Here is a 15,184-nt window from a genome sequence, read left to right on the forward strand (position 1 = left end):
GCCTAGAGAATCCAAGGACAGAGCAGCCTGGTGGGCTACAGTCCATGGGGTCACAGAGAGTCAGACATGACTGAAGTGACTTAACATGCACGCACAAACAAATAGAAAACAAATTTATGGTTACCAAAGGGGAAAGGGTAGGAAGGGATAAATTAGGAATTCAGGACGAGCAGATAAAAACTACTATATTTAAAATACATAAACAACAAGGTCCTACTGTACAGCACCGGGAATGTGTTCAAAATCCTGTAATAAACCACAATGGGAAAGAAAATGAAAAAGAATAAGTATATGCATGTAGGTATGTGTAACTGAGTCACTTTGCTGTACGTCAGAAACTAAGACAATGTTGTAAATCAATTATACTTCAATAAAAAAGAAGAATCCACAGCCTAACTAGGAAACAGACCTGCAACGACCGCACAGCGTGGTAAATGCTGCAGGGAGAACATGGGCAGAACACAGAGGGCTCACAAGAGAAGGGGTGCCTGAACCTGCCCAGCAAAGCCAGGGGTGACCTCCCAGAGGAAGTAGCCTTTCAGAGGCCACAAGACATGCCTGGTCTTTGCCAGGCAGACGAGCAAAGGAAGGGAGTGCCAGGCAGAGGGAAGAGCATCTGCAAAGACCAAGAGGCCTGGCGAGCCTGGCACATCAGGGAAGCTACAGGTCAAGAGGGAGACTGCAGCAGGACCTAGGCTGTGGAGTGAACGCACAGGACAAGGCTGCATGCCCTGCAGTTGGGTGTTTTAATCTCTTTATGAGTCAGCAGCCACCCACATTTGCTTTGTTCCAAATGGTGGATTCATAGACCCCTTAGAACCACTGCTGAAAATCGCTCTTTGAGAAATGTTGGATTAGAAGCTAAAACCATTGTCAACTATGGCTACAGGCCAACAACAGGGATGAAATTCACAGGGTGAGAGAAAGAGGTCAGGGTCAAGAAAGAGTCATCCTATATGACCCACTTATATCAAGTTCGGAGAAGTCAGGATAGTGGTTACCTCTGGGGGGATGTGGAAGATTTTAAGGAGGGTGTCCAGAGGGCAGTAATAATATTGTGTTTCTTGATCTGAGTGTTGATTTCACAGATGTGTTCTTTGTGAAAATTCATCCAGCTCTATACTTAAGCTTTGTATATTCTACTGTATGTAGCTTCCGCTTAAAAAAAAAAAAAAGTTAACTGCTTTCTATAAACGTCAGTGCAAATGTAGACATTAAAACTTTGTGATTCCATAATCGGCTGTGAGCCAGGCATCCAGATGATATAGAATATGTTTATATTCATTTTTTATATTATTTCCAAATGAAAACACAAACATTGTATAGTCTCACAGAGAGCTCTCAAACTCCAGAGAACTTGTCTACAGATCCCAGGCTTTGAGGAACCCCAGCTCAAGAGGAAGCATAATAATGCTCAGTTCTAGGTTTGGGGGATGGAAGATAAACGAGGGGCCTGGAGCTTCTCCCAAAACTTCTGGAGAGGTGGGTCTCCCTGGCTTGGCTGTGAGCTCCTGAAAGGCAGGGGCCTCTTTTGCTCACTCTGTGTCCCTGGTGCTCAGAGAGGGACCCGGCACACAGTGGGTCTCAGAGGACCTTCTCTGCCAGGGCCTCTTTGGCCAGCCCCACGTTAAGCGTGGAAGAGGGGATCTGTTTGGGAAGCTGTGGTTTCCCAGTCACTGGCTGAGTTCCACACCACAGGCTCGCAACCATGGGTGGGCGATGCTGCAGCAGGGATTCCAGGGTGGGGTTGGTATTGTTCAGTTCTCCCCAGAGGGGAAAGCTGCATGCAGAGAGGGCTCTGAGCTCTTGGGGACCATAATTGTGGGCAGGAAATCCCAACCCTGCCTGCCCACCAGCCTTGCTGGAATTTGTAACAACCCAGCTCTGGGGAAGACAAACTGTTCCAGAACCAGAGAGGGCTGCATCTGTGGGCAGGATGCTCAACAGCCGCTCAACAGGTGTCTCCTCCCGTCCCTGGGGACTTCCCTCCCCAGCTCAGCCTCTCTTGCCCACTCTGAAGAACCAACCTCCTCCTCCCACATCCCGTCTGTCTCCACTCAGCCGGCATTTTCCAAACCACCTTTACAATTTCTGCCCTAACCCTGTGCTACCCGGAGCATCGTTTACTTAATAGTTTTCTTTAAAACCATGTTCAGTTTTTGTCTTAACTTGCCCTTGTTAAATATTTGTGAAATCCTGGATTTGATGTGCCGGGGTTTTTTCTAACACACATTAAATTTTCATTTAAAATACCTGTTCTTGTATCACCTAAAACTACCCTGTGTACCTTCACAATGGAAACGATTTTGTACAATGGTTCAGCCAGGATGGTGGTTATTATTATTAATAATAATAATTATAGCCTCACGTTAGCAGCAAGCTGTATGCCTCTTCCACACATTTGCATTCAGTCTCATTCAGTCCTCTTGGTTCCTACACTATGGATATCATTGGCCCCATTTTACAGGTGAGGAAACCAAAGCCCAAAGAGTAGTAGTGATTTGCTTAGGGTCACACAGACAGGACTTTGGTCCTGATTCAAGGCTCTAGGGCTCCCGACCTAGGAGGAGGCAGGGAAGCAAGAGGCATTTTCCTGTCTCTAGCCAGACTCACAAGAGCCATAGGATGGCATCCCATGGCGGAGAGAGTTTGGATTAGACATGAGGAAGTACTTCCTGGCTAGAAATGTTAAGGCATGAGAATGATTGGCCGAGGAGGGAAACTGGGAGTCCTCAGAACAAGATAAAGGCCCAACTGGAATCATGCCAGGGCTGCCTAGAGGCAGAAGAATGGACTGAATGACCTCTCCAAGCCTCATCCAAGCCCAAAGATTGGGCGCACCCTGCCATCAAGGCAGCCTTCCTTGCCGTTTCCCCAGTGTCTATTAGACACGGCTAGGCATGTGGCGGCTCCCACTTAAAGGAACTGGGAACCTCTCATCTTGGCCCTGCCCCATGAGGGAGTGTCAGGAACAGCAGGCCAGGGTGGCAAAGCATTATTAGCTTGCCCTCTTCCCTTCCCACCACTCTGGCAGCTCCTGGAGCTCATCTCCGAGGTCTGGAGTCGAAGGCCTGGCTGCCCTCGGAACCACTGGGGCTGCTGGGCCACCCTTGGGCCACCTGAGCCAGGGAACCTGCATTTCTTCCATCCTCTCCAGGGGATCCTTTTCAAAACTCCCTGATCTGAAAAATTAGACACATAATGACTTAAGGTGTTGCCTCTCCAAGTAATGAATTGTCATTTTTTTTAAGTCAAAGTATTTATTTCTCAAAACAAAATGGGTATTATCTTCCTCTCTAATTAGACAAATAATATATGCCCAGTGATTTGAAAACAATATAAAAATGAATGTAAAAATTACTCACATTTCTATCATCTAGAAGACAGTGGCCTTTGCCAGGCAGAAGAGAAAGGGAAGGGAGTCCCAGGCAGAGGGAACAGGATCTGTATAGACTAAGAGGTCTGGGCGAGCCTGGCACATCAGGAAACTACAAGTCAGGAGGGAGACTGCGGCAGGACCCAGGCTGTGGCATGAATGCCCTGGACAAGACTTCATGCCCTGCAGTTGGGTACTTCAGTCCCTTTATGAACCAGCAGGCACCCCAACTGTAGCCAGCCATAAGATCCCTGAGGGCAGCTATTGGAGCTTCAGGGGTCTTCAAAGCCCCTGGGTTTTGCCCAGTTCAGTGCCCCACACAGAGCAGATGGTTAGGGTCCATCCACATGGCGAGGCCTTTGTGTGAGGCCCTGACAACAGGAGAGGTCGGAGTTCTGAAGGAGGCAGTTCTAAGGCCGTCTAGGAAGTTTGGAAGGCATCCAGGAGGAGGTGAGGAATACCTAGGGTTGCGGAGATAGCATATAGTTCAGCTAATGGAGAGGGAGCAGGTGAACAGGGCATTCTGATGGGAGGACCTGCCCAGGGAGTGATGGGGTGTGGGCTAAGCCCCGGGAAGTCTTGCATGTGGTGACTCCCAGGATGATGCTGGCAGGCTTACACCAGCATCTGCCAGGAGGTGAGGGTGAGATTCAGGTGCTCCAATTACAGTCATGACCCGGGTTGGTCTTAGGGGTGACCCCTTTTCCAAGAAGCTGACTTTTGAGGAATTTGCTTGGCCATGGAAATCATGACGTGTCTCCACTGGCCTCAGCTGTTGATTAAACCTCCATCCGTGTAACTACCAACCCAGGAAGAACCCTCTCTTCCTCACAGCATGTTCCCCGCTCCTGTTTTTCATGTTTATGGGCAGATGGTTTGTAAAGGGACCCGCACCCAGGGAGGTCAGCTGAGAAAACAAGAGTCGCCATCCTGCTGCCCCTCATTCTAGGAGCTGCAGGCTTGGGCCACCGTCACCCCTGGGCACACACCCCCTCCTCCTGCCTTCGCCCGCCCCTGGTGCTTCTCCTCTGTCCTGCTCCAGCCTTGCGCCTGCCCAAACTGTTGTTTATCAACACAGACCAGAACATTCCGCTGCCAGCAGAAACGCACATGGCAATGGCACTGCCACCCCACACCCTGCCGTCAACACACTCCCACGCGCTGCTGGCCACCGTCAAAGCGGCGCTCTCACACGCATTCCCACCCCTCCCGCCAGCACAGCTGTGGCCCGCTGCTTGGAATCGGGCCCTCTGTCTCACACACGCATTCGCTGTGGGTTTTTCTCCTGTGTACTCAAGGCTCACACTTGTAAACAAGGCCAGCATACACTCTGCCCCCTGACCTGGGGTGTCCGTCTTATCACTTGCAACTGTGTGACCTTGGGCAATGGACTTAACATCTCTGGGCATCTGACGCCTCATCTGCAGAATGGGGATAATAAGCACCTTCTAGGTGTTTTCCCAAGGCTCAGGGGGGCTGGGAGAGAGAGCAGGCATCCGGGAAGTGCTCCATCAGCGGGAGCTCTAACGCTGGAGCATCGTGTGTCCTCTTTGGAATCTGGCCACTGGTTTTCCTTTCCCACGCCTGACTGCTGGCCTCACCTCGTGGTCACACCTTCCTGGCTGTGTGACCTCAAGTGAGGCACATCACCTCTCCGCTTCTCATGTCCCTCGCTGGTGAAATGGGTTTAACAACTGCCTGGCTGGGCCCAGAGACATGCTGTGAGGGGCACAGGGAACTGGTCACCGTTGGGCTTCAGAAGCCCATCAGTCTGGCCACAGTTGCAGGGTGTTTGGGAGAATGGGATTGGAATGGGGCAACAGCCACACATGGGCATTTTCAGCCTCCTGCCATCTCCCCCTCATCTCCTCATCAACCCTCAAGCTGAGGCAGTGTTTCTATTTTGGCTCTGCCGTGGGGCTGCAGTCCACCCAAAGAGGCCACGGTAGCCCATCTCTGCAGCACCCGGGCCTTGCTGAGTTGCCCAGCTACCCCCTTCCCCTCCCACTCCTTCCATAAGGCACAGTGGCTCTTCCCAGCAGGATCACTCTGCAGCGCTGAGCCGTCCAGCTTACCCATCTCCTCCTGCTCTCTCACTCACCCTAAGGCTAAGGGTCCCCGGTCTTAAGGCTAAGGGTCCCCGGTCTTCTCCCCGAGTTCCCCTCCACCCTGTCATCTTCTCCAGGACTCCGTCTTTCCTTCTCCTTGGCCAGAGAACCTGCTCTAGATTTTTCTATTCTGGGGAACAGGGGTATGCAGAGGGATAGAAAACAAATGTGATTTAAGAACTGAGATAAATCTGGGCTGAGCAGGAGGGTGTGCATTATGGAGAAGGAGGCTCTGCAGTGGGTGGAGTGGCAATTCAGGCCAGGTGGGTGAGCTGGGCTTCTCCCCACGCTTCAGCAACGTACCTTCCTGTCTCCTGATGCAAACAGGTGAACTTGCTGGAGGGCAGATCTTGGCCTGGTCCCTGCTCAAAGGTTGTGGCTTCTCCATTTGACTGTGAGAGACTCTCAAGCTCTGGCCACCACTGGGAGGCCACTGGAGATCCATTGGCTCAGGGGAACCATAGTAACCAGGCTGCCTCTGTCATTTGGGGCACTGGAAAGAACACAAATGGAAACCCATATACCACATGTATCGATATCCAAAATGTGTAAGTCAACCTAAGAAGCTGTTAAAATATAACTTCAGAATGACCTGGAAAGTCAAGTTTGAATTTAGAATTCTTGGATTCTTCAGAGTCCCTCCAGAACACAAGGAGGGACACGAGCGAGCTGGGTGGGTTGGTAACCACTGTGCAAGTGGGGCTCTAGAGCAGTTGGCTGATTTGGCAAAAACACAATCCAATCAGTACCTTCTGTTTTTAACTTCCTCCCAGGCCACTGTGGCCAAAAGAGTTAGAAGGCAGTAGGCACAGTGGTGGTTATTACCTTCATTGAAATCCCAGGGCTGCCAAAATCGAAGCTCAATTAATTTCTTTAATCTTTTTGAGGCTCAATTTCCCCATTTGTAAAATGGGACTAATGATACCTTCCTGATAAAGTTATTGTAATTACTAAAAGAAGATAATCCTTTTAAAGCCCTTAGCATGGTCCTGGAACATAATAATTGCTCACTAAGCTGTGAGCTATTATTGCTATTATAATTTCTCCACATACGTGCAATGATAGTATCAGAGCAGGAAGTCATCTGCCTGTCTCTTTATTGTGCACATGATGAAATAGGTCACTCAGCTAAGCAGAAGCAGATATGGAACTAGGGTTTCCAACTTTCCCACAGTCTTGGGTTTTTCCCTAGCTAAAAATAAAAAAAATGGTGGCCCAATAATGTGAATGTCTTTAATTCACTGGATACTTTAAAAATGGTTAGTATAGCAAATTCATTTTACTACTGTGTTAGTTGATTAGGGCTGCCACAACAAATAATCGCAAACTAGACAGCCTAAACAACAGAGGTGTACTGTCTCACAGTTTTGGAGGCTAGAAATCTGAAATAAAGGTCTCAGTGACGCTGACACCCGAAGGCTCCAAAGAACAATCTAGTCCATGCTTCACTCCTAACTTCTGACGGTTTGCGGGCAAGCTCTGGCGTTCCTTGGCTTGTAGAAGCAGCACTCCCGTCTCTGCCTTTATCTTCACAAGTTGTTCTCTCTGTGTATATGTGGCTCTCTCCGTGTGCCCAGATTTCCCCTTTTTATAAGGACACCAGTCAAACTGGATAGAGTCCACCATGTTGACCTCATCTTAACTAAAGACATCTGCAATGATCCTATTCTTGAATAAGTTCACATTCTGAAGCACTGAGGATGAAGACTTCAACATAGGAGTTTTGTGGGGGACACAATTCAGCCCATAAAAACCACAGGGAAAATTATGGCTACCCTGCACGCAGTATCAGACTGTAGGCAGGGGAAAAACACCTCTGGTGATGTTTCAGGGCCATGCTCATAGCAAGTCTTCAAAATGTGTTTCCTGATTTGTGTTAAATCTGGTGCCAATAAGCTAAAAGGGCTGAAATCTCCCATTTTCCACAATGAGTCCTTCACTGGCCATGAACTAAAAGGATTTTTATTAAATAAAAACAGATTTTGGATTGCTTCAAAAATAAATAAATAAATAAATAAATAAATAAAATAAATAAAAGGATTTTTAACGACCAGTACTGTTTCCAGACAAGTACTTAATAAACTCTTTAAAAATAATTGGTTCTCTTTGGTTGGCTCAACTCTGCAATCCTGGACGCCATCTTGTTTCTACTATTTCTGTCCTCAGAAAAGAGGTAAAATTCAGCTGGAGCAGGCTGAATTACACATTGTCTTGTTTTGCACATGGATAGCTTATTTTATTTACATTTTTTCCCTTTAAGATTTTAGGGAGAAAGTCTTCACACAAATAGAAATCCTGCAAGAATGGCACAATAGACACCTACGTACCTTCCACTTAAATGCAACGATTATTAACCTTTGGCAGGATTTGCTTTATCTGTAGCAAGTTTTTTTGATGAACCACTTGAAAAGAAGTTCCTGGCATCATGATATTTTAGCCCCAAATATTTAAGCATGAATTTCCTAGGAATGAGGGTTTCCCTGGTAGCTCAGCTGGTAAAGAATCCACCTGCAATGCAGGAGACACCAGTTCGAATCCTGGGTCGGGAAGATCTGGGGGAGAAGGGATAGGCTACCCACTTAAGTATTCCTGGGCTTCCCTGGTGGCTCAGAGGGTAAAGAATCCACCTGCAATGTGGGTAGACCTGGGTTCAGTCCCTGGGTTGGGAGGATCCCCTGGAGAAGGGAACAGCTACCCGCTCTAGTATTCTTGCCTGGAGGATTCCATGGACAGAGGAGCCTGGCGGGCTATAGTCCATGGGGTCGCAAGCAGGACATGACTGAGCGATTTTAACTTTTCCTAGGAACAGGCTGTTTTCCTATATAAGCACATGGAGAAAACCAATTGTTCCAGAATATCATCTCATATCCAGTCCATACTCAAATTTGACAAGGCTGATTTTTCAAAAATTCTCAATCTGATGAATTTCAAATCTGTGAAGTTTTGGGTCTTGACAGTATGACCCGTGTAATGGGAAATTTGGGAGCTCTTAAAAATTAACCTAGTATCTAGAACTTTTTGACCCACACCACACTGACGTTCCCTTTCCTCATTTCCTTTCTCTAGTGAGCCAGCTCTCTGAAAGCCCAGATGCATGCTTGGGGTGGGGTGCTCCTGGAATTCCTTTTATTCTAAGACTAAGACTTAGAATTCTAAGACTAAGACTAATTCTAAGATTTAGCCTTAGGAGCATCTGAAGGAAGACCCGCTGGCCTGGGGGCCTGCTACACTTGCCTGGGAGCCCCCTGCGGGGAGTCACAGAGACTGGGCTGGGGGTGCAGGGATGCAGGCTCCACCAGCCCTTGACTGGGGTGGAGACTCCCAGACAGCACCACCCTCTCCACAGCTGGCAGGTGCCAGTCCAGCGTGGTTGCCAGCGCTGCCACTGTCAGGGCCTCTTTCTGGGGATTTCCAGACAGCGGCCTAGAGGATCATCCTGGCCTCCAGAAAGGTGACCGCAAATCAACAGCGAAAGAAGAAAAAGAGGAAAATTCTGCAATGAACTTCTCTGAGTTTGGGGACACAGTCCTCTTCCCCTTATCTGCAAATCCAGGGCTCAGGATTAAACCTTTGGTTTTAAAAACTGTTTCATAACTAGGAACAGCATTAATCGGTAGAACTGTGCAAATAAAAAGGGGGCCAACAAAGATGCAGGGTGTGGGGAATGGCTGGTTTGTGATTCAGAACCGCCTTCCCCCTCCAACCCCCAGGCTTGTTTGAGCTTGGCTGCAAGTTTCAGCCAATGTATTTCTGGATGGGACAGGAGCCAGGGGTCAGATAAAGTTCCAACATATTTTGCAGCAGGCCTGACACTTTGCCCAGTGCTCTGGGCCTGTGACAGCTGCCAGGATGGTGCGTTGGGAAAGTCAGGCCAGATGGAGCTGGTTTAAATGGGTCTGAGGGAACAGGCAGTTGACTAACCAGACAACTCAGCAACACCCAGCACAGTAACAACACCATTGAACCAACTTGACTGCCTGGGCCACCAGAGGCCCTGCACGCCATTCCCAGGATGTCACTAGCAGCCACCATGCTAATCCCCCCACCCCAGTCCCGACATCCCCGGGACAGGGATCTGTATTTCCATCTTATTATCTTTAGTAAAACAAGTAAACGCTGAACACACCAAGCACCTGACATGCATTATCTAACTTAATCCTAACAACAGCTCAGTGAAATAGGCATGGTTATTACCCCCAGACAGACAGATAGACAATTTGTTTTTGTGTAAGACAGCTTACACAAATAGTAACAGATACACCTGCAGGTATGAGGCCCGTTTGTAAACACTTCCCAGGCGTTACCTAATTTAGTGGGGAAACCAAGGCACAGGGGGCAAAGCCATTTGTCTAGGGTCACAGGGTTGGTAGGTGTGAACAGGAAACCACTGGACACTAGGTGAGTCCAGATGGAGGGCCCACGCCTGCACCACCCCGTGACTGTCCAGATGGGAAACCTTTTCTGAGACAGGCAAGGGGAAGAGAGACTGGGTTGAGATCTGAAACAAAGTGAAGGCGAAGGTCTGCGCTCTTTTCCGTTTCCTGACAAGCATAATGAGAGGCACCCGTGGGAATAGAAACGCAGACATCTGACCCTGAGCCCTTGGCCGCTCTTCCTTCCTCTCCCCTGGCCCCGCTGGTCTGAACTGTGTGGTCCAAGGCCTCATGGGACAGACACCGTGGGACAGAGCCAAGCCAGCAGGCTGCAGGAGGCCTGTTTTCACCGAGCTGCATGTCACCCCTCTCAACTCTGAGGCGCCCAGTGGACAGTGAGGAGCTGCCCTGTGTCCCTCCCACAGCTGAAGCTGACTGTCTCAAATCTGCAGTTGAGCCAGCTGGGTGCAGACCCGCATGGAGGCCAGGCTTCCTGTCGCATTTTGGAGCTCTTCTGATAGCCCAAGACCACCTGCAGCAATGTCACTGGGCGGGTAGAGATGGTCTGCTCTTCGTCCTCAGCAGCTCTGCTTTCACCTGCACGTGGACAAACTCACGCACCCAGGGGAGCTGCTATCCCCTGTCCCAGCTGCCTGCAAGCGCTCAATGGCCTCTGGATGGGCTCTGAGGAAGGAACACCAAGGCCTTGCTTTGGAGCACCTGCCTGCACGCTCCAAGGCAGCTCCTCCAACATAAAGGCAGCATCAGAAGGGTTCTCAGAGGAGGTGATGTCTAAGCAAGGTACTAGATAGAAAATAAACCGTGACAATGTCTGTATCCTGATCCTCAGGGGTATTTCAGTTGACGTACGCTGCCAACTTTTTCTTATGTTTACAGACATATCCGTGTCTTTATCTATATACATGCTCCTGACATTTAAAAAATGTCACGCTCTGACATTTTTAATTAGAAAGGAACCAACTTCCTTTCTTTACTTCTTGAGACACCAGGAACATTTTTCCATGTGGGTTTATATTCATCTAGTATCCCACCATGCCATCATTTACAACAGCAATCCCCTACTGATGGACGTGTAGGTTGTTCTCAATGTTTTTGCTAATCAATCATCCACCCTTTCTTCCTTCACACAAATATTTATTAACCTCTTAACTATGTGCCAGGCATCTTGGTAAATGCTGGATATATAGAGATGAAGAAAATGAACATGGTCTCTCAATCATAGACCTTTCAGTCCAGTGGAGAGACAAACTTCTAATCCCAAGGTGCAATAAGAGCCGAGGAGGGAAGGAAGCGCTAAAGGGAATATCAGAGCCAGAGCCCCTGCATTCCTGGACACTGGGGAAAGACCTCTCTGGGGTGGTGACATTTCAGTGGAGATCTATGTCAGGAGCCAATCATTTGAGGAGTGTAGGGAAGAGCATTCTGGGTAGAAGGAACAGAATGAACAAGGACAGAATCGTATGAACACGGACAGAATCGTATGAACACCATGTGTGTGGTATATTTGGGGAAGTCTGAGATTCCCCCTAAGGCTACAGTGTAGGGGTGAGGTTGGGGGTGAGGCTAGATAGGCTGGGTGGAACTCACATGAGAAAGCCTTGATACCAAGCCAAGGAACTTGGACTTGATTCTCTCAACAGAGCCTCTCAACATGTCACTGAGTCTAGACAGAATACTGTGGGCTCCTGCCTAAAAGACCCAGGAGAATATTAATGATCGACAGGAAATCTCTGCTTTAAATGGAAGGTTCGTTTTCCTGCTAGAAGTTCAAAGTCTGTCCTGAGCTTTAGGGCCAAGCACATTACCCTATTACTGAGTTCCCCAGAAATGTGACCCAGAGAGATCAAGGATTTGCCCAAGAGAAACAGCAAACTCACTGCCAAAGGCAAAACCTAAAGCTCCAACAGCCAGCTTTCAGCTCCTGCACTAAAGCCTGCCCTCTTTCACCTGGGCATTCTTTCTGACAGCCACTCAAAACAGGAAGAGGGTGAGGAAATGCATTTTCAGAATTTGTGGAACACCCACGAGTGTCAAGCACTGTGCCAGGCCTGGGAGGTACAGGCCTGTGAGGCCAGCCTGGAGGGTGCTCACAGCCCTGGAAGACGGCATGAGTCCCCAGTCATCCTCACTCCAGAAATCCTCCCTGCCCCGCCTCCCCCCGAAAAGTTGCTGAAAAATCATGCGTAACAAAGTGGCCAGGAGTTTCCTGCTTTGGTAAGCTGGCTTACTCAATTTCCCTCATTTGTCCACCCGGACCAGACGGAGCAAAGGGCAGCCATCAAAGGTGTCTGGGTCGAGGCTCCGGCAGGCAGCCGGGTGAATGGGCTGCTGGGGACTCAGTCTGGCCGTGGTCTGGGCCGGGGAGGGGGAGGGACAAGGCCGGGGGCAGCCCCGGCGGCCCCGCCCTCCCGGTGCCAGGGGTGTGCTGTGTGCTACACGTGCGGGAGGGCGCGAGCCGCCGCGGTCGGATGAGGCAATCGCGGGGAACGTGCGGCTGGGCCCGTCAGGGGCTGCGGCTGGGAAGGGGGAGGGGACGGTGCCGGCGGGACCCGCCCGCAGCAGCTACGCCCTCTCCCCGCGCCCTGCTCTCCCAGCCACCTGTGCTGGGCTCCGGGGCGGGCGCCGTCGGCTTCTGGCTCGGCCCAGCACGGGTGGGCGGTGCGGAAAGGCTTGTCCCGATCCCCCTTGCCTCCAGGGTGCCCTGGCTCTTTATACCCCGGGCGTTGGCGTTCTGTTCTTCGCTGGTCCTTCCACGCCCCGCGTACAGTGCTGACAGACACATGAGTTCCTGTTACCAACCCGCAGACACACCTGGGCAGCTCCACGTGGGCGTCACACGCGCGGAGGCCCCTCTGCCTCTGTATTTGGAGAGCTGTTCTAAGTCAGCCCCTAGATTTGTTGTCCTGTACTTGCTGGAACAAGCGCTGTGTCTTTGGGGAAGTTACTTAACCTCTCTGAGCCTCAGGTAAGCCATCTGTCCAATGGAGATGATAGTATTAATACATACCAACCTCACTGGCTTGTAGTAAGAATTAAATAAGACAGTGCCTATAAAGTGTTAAGACCCACTGGTCATTAGAAGTCACCCAATAAAGGATAACCCTGATGATTTTTATAGAGGAGAAAACTGAGCTACAAGCCCTACCTGGCTGGGCTCAGGGAGTCTGTAACAGGAGCAAGACTGGGTGTCTGGGTTTTGTCTGTTTTATTTCCTTTATCAGATTCATCTTTTCTGCAGTATCACTCGGCTCTTCACCCAGGGCCTGCAACACAACACACATTTCTTGATATTTGTGCCTACTCGACAGCATTAAACACTGAAGGCGTGGCACCCCGGGCGCTGCCAGCTCCACCAGGGGCCTCCTGGCCTGGACTGCTGCCAGCCCCGGCCCCTGACGCACTGGAGTTAAGTCACTTCCTGCCTCAGTCTCTCCATCTGTACTGTAGGGATAAGAGGCCTCCTCTCTCCCTTCTCCTGGGACCGGCAGAGGATGACTCAGATAACGGTGGGGAAAGCCCACAGAAACAGAAAAGAGGCTCTTACTGGAGCCGGGGGCCCAGTGAGTGATGCAAGCTTTGGGCTTTACGTGCAATCTAGCAGGAGGGAACAGGGATGGTTCTGGGAAAGTGTGAAGAGCCTGAGAGAGCAGAGGCATTCCTGCCCCTTCCCCTTTGAAATCGGACAGCCGGGGTGCGGGGACAGAGCCTCAGTTAGGAGTCTGAGGGGCCAGCACTGGGCGCAGACTCTGCCTCCCCCAGGTCTGTGGCCACCAAAGGCTCATGATCCCTTTGATCTGTCTGCCTTTTCTGTCAAGTGGGAGTTGTGGTATTTCCCTCACGGGGCTGTTGTGAGTACAAGAGGTAACCCCAAGAGAGGGCAGAGTACATTCTGTGTTTCTAGGTGGGGGCTCAGGGTGAGGGAGTTGAGATAGAAGGCAGCCCCTAAAGGCTTGGCATAGTCTAGTCACCCCAGGCTAGTCTCCAAGGGCCCCTTCCTCCAAAAGTCAGAGAGTCACAGACCCAACTCCAGACATAACAGATCTCCATTTACACCCCACGAAGTACAAGAAGTTTGGAATCAAGAGTGGGTCCAAACATGGTCTCTGCCACATACTACTTGTATGATGTGATGCAAGTTACTTACTGTCCTTGGGCCTCCATTTTTCCACATGTAACATGGGGATAATAATGCCTGCTGTATGAGGCTGTTTTGAGGACAAGAGAAAATGAGGGGGACTTCCCTCATGGTCCAGTGGTTAAGAATCTGTCTTCCAATGCAGGGGACATGGGTTGCATCTCTGGTTGGGGAACTAAGATCCCACATGCTGCAGGGCAACTAAGCACCCCCGTCCACAACCACTGAGCCTGCGCGCTCTGGAGGCCTGGAGACACAGGGAAGCCCGAGCGCCTGCAACGAAGAGCCCATACACTGCAACTAAGACCCGGCACAGCCAAACAAATACATTTTTTCTTTTTTTAAAAGAAAATGAGGTAACTATGACGTGTTCATACTAGTGGCCATTGTTGTTGTTGTAAAATGCAGTTTTACACCACTGCTCATCTTAACCTGTCACCAGTGGGGCCAGGCAGAATATTATCATCTTGGGTCTTTAAGTTACAAATGTGTTCTGAAGCCTGTGGTGCCTTTTTGTTATTTTAAGTTGATAGCCTCACACCATGAGCTTTAATGGAAACAGGTCTGTTTGCTTGGAGACTCTATAGGCAATATTGCATTTGACATGTGAGGAAGACCTTATATATCATCCATTATACAGATGAGAAAATTGAGACAGGGAGAGGTCAAGTAACTTGTGTCAGGTCCTGTGGGTAGAAGATGGCTGGCCAGGATTTGAGCCGAGGCCTCCCGATTGTCCCACCGCTCAGGGCCCTCTCTGCCTCTTGTGTTTCTGCTCTGGCTGTTCTGCTGCCCTTTCCTGAGGGGGCCTCTTAAAGTGTCCCCAAGGCCAAGGACAGTCATGATTACTGTTCGCTTCCTTGTTTCCCAGGGTGTGGGTCAAGCACACAGTGGGTCCTCAGTCTGTGCTGCTGACCAGGGAAATTGAGTCCCACTTAGCAGGGGGATGAGTCCTCTTAGAGGGAAGTGACTCACAGGCCAGCTGAGTGTGCGGCTGTGTCTGTGCGTCTGCGTGTGTGTCTCTGTGTGTGGGTAGGGGTGGGGAGTGAACCGGGTTCTGCGGAGATGATGTGGAGGGAAATCCAGGCTGGTGATCCAGTCCCTGCCGTTCCTGCCAGGGCTGAGCCTTCCGAATCACAGACTCACCCTCCTCTTTCCTGGCCCTGTCTGT

At 50.1% G+C, this 15,184-nt stretch overlaps 1 long non-coding RNA gene across 1 annotated transcript; it reads right to left on the bottom strand.

The window, feature by feature from the left end:
- Positions 1–331: 331 nt before the first annotated feature.
- LOC112584696 lies at positions 332–12,207 on the bottom strand. Its single transcript, XR_003109075.3, has 3 exons — positions 12,107–12,207; positions 5,788–5,977; positions 332–3,837 (listed from the first exon to the last, which is right to left on the bottom strand). It is a non-coding gene; the product is annotated as an uncharacterized LOC112584696 (long non-coding RNA).
- Between the last annotated feature and the right edge of the window lie 2,977 nt (positions 12,208–15,184).

The sequence above is a fragment of the Bubalus bubalis genome, chromosome 4 (assembly GCF_019923935.1).
Source record: "Bubalus bubalis isolate 160015118507 breed Murrah chromosome 4, NDDB_SH_1, whole genome shotgun sequence".
Lineage (NCBI taxonomy): Eukaryota > Metazoa > Chordata > Mammalia > Artiodactyla > Bovidae > Bubalus > Bubalus bubalis.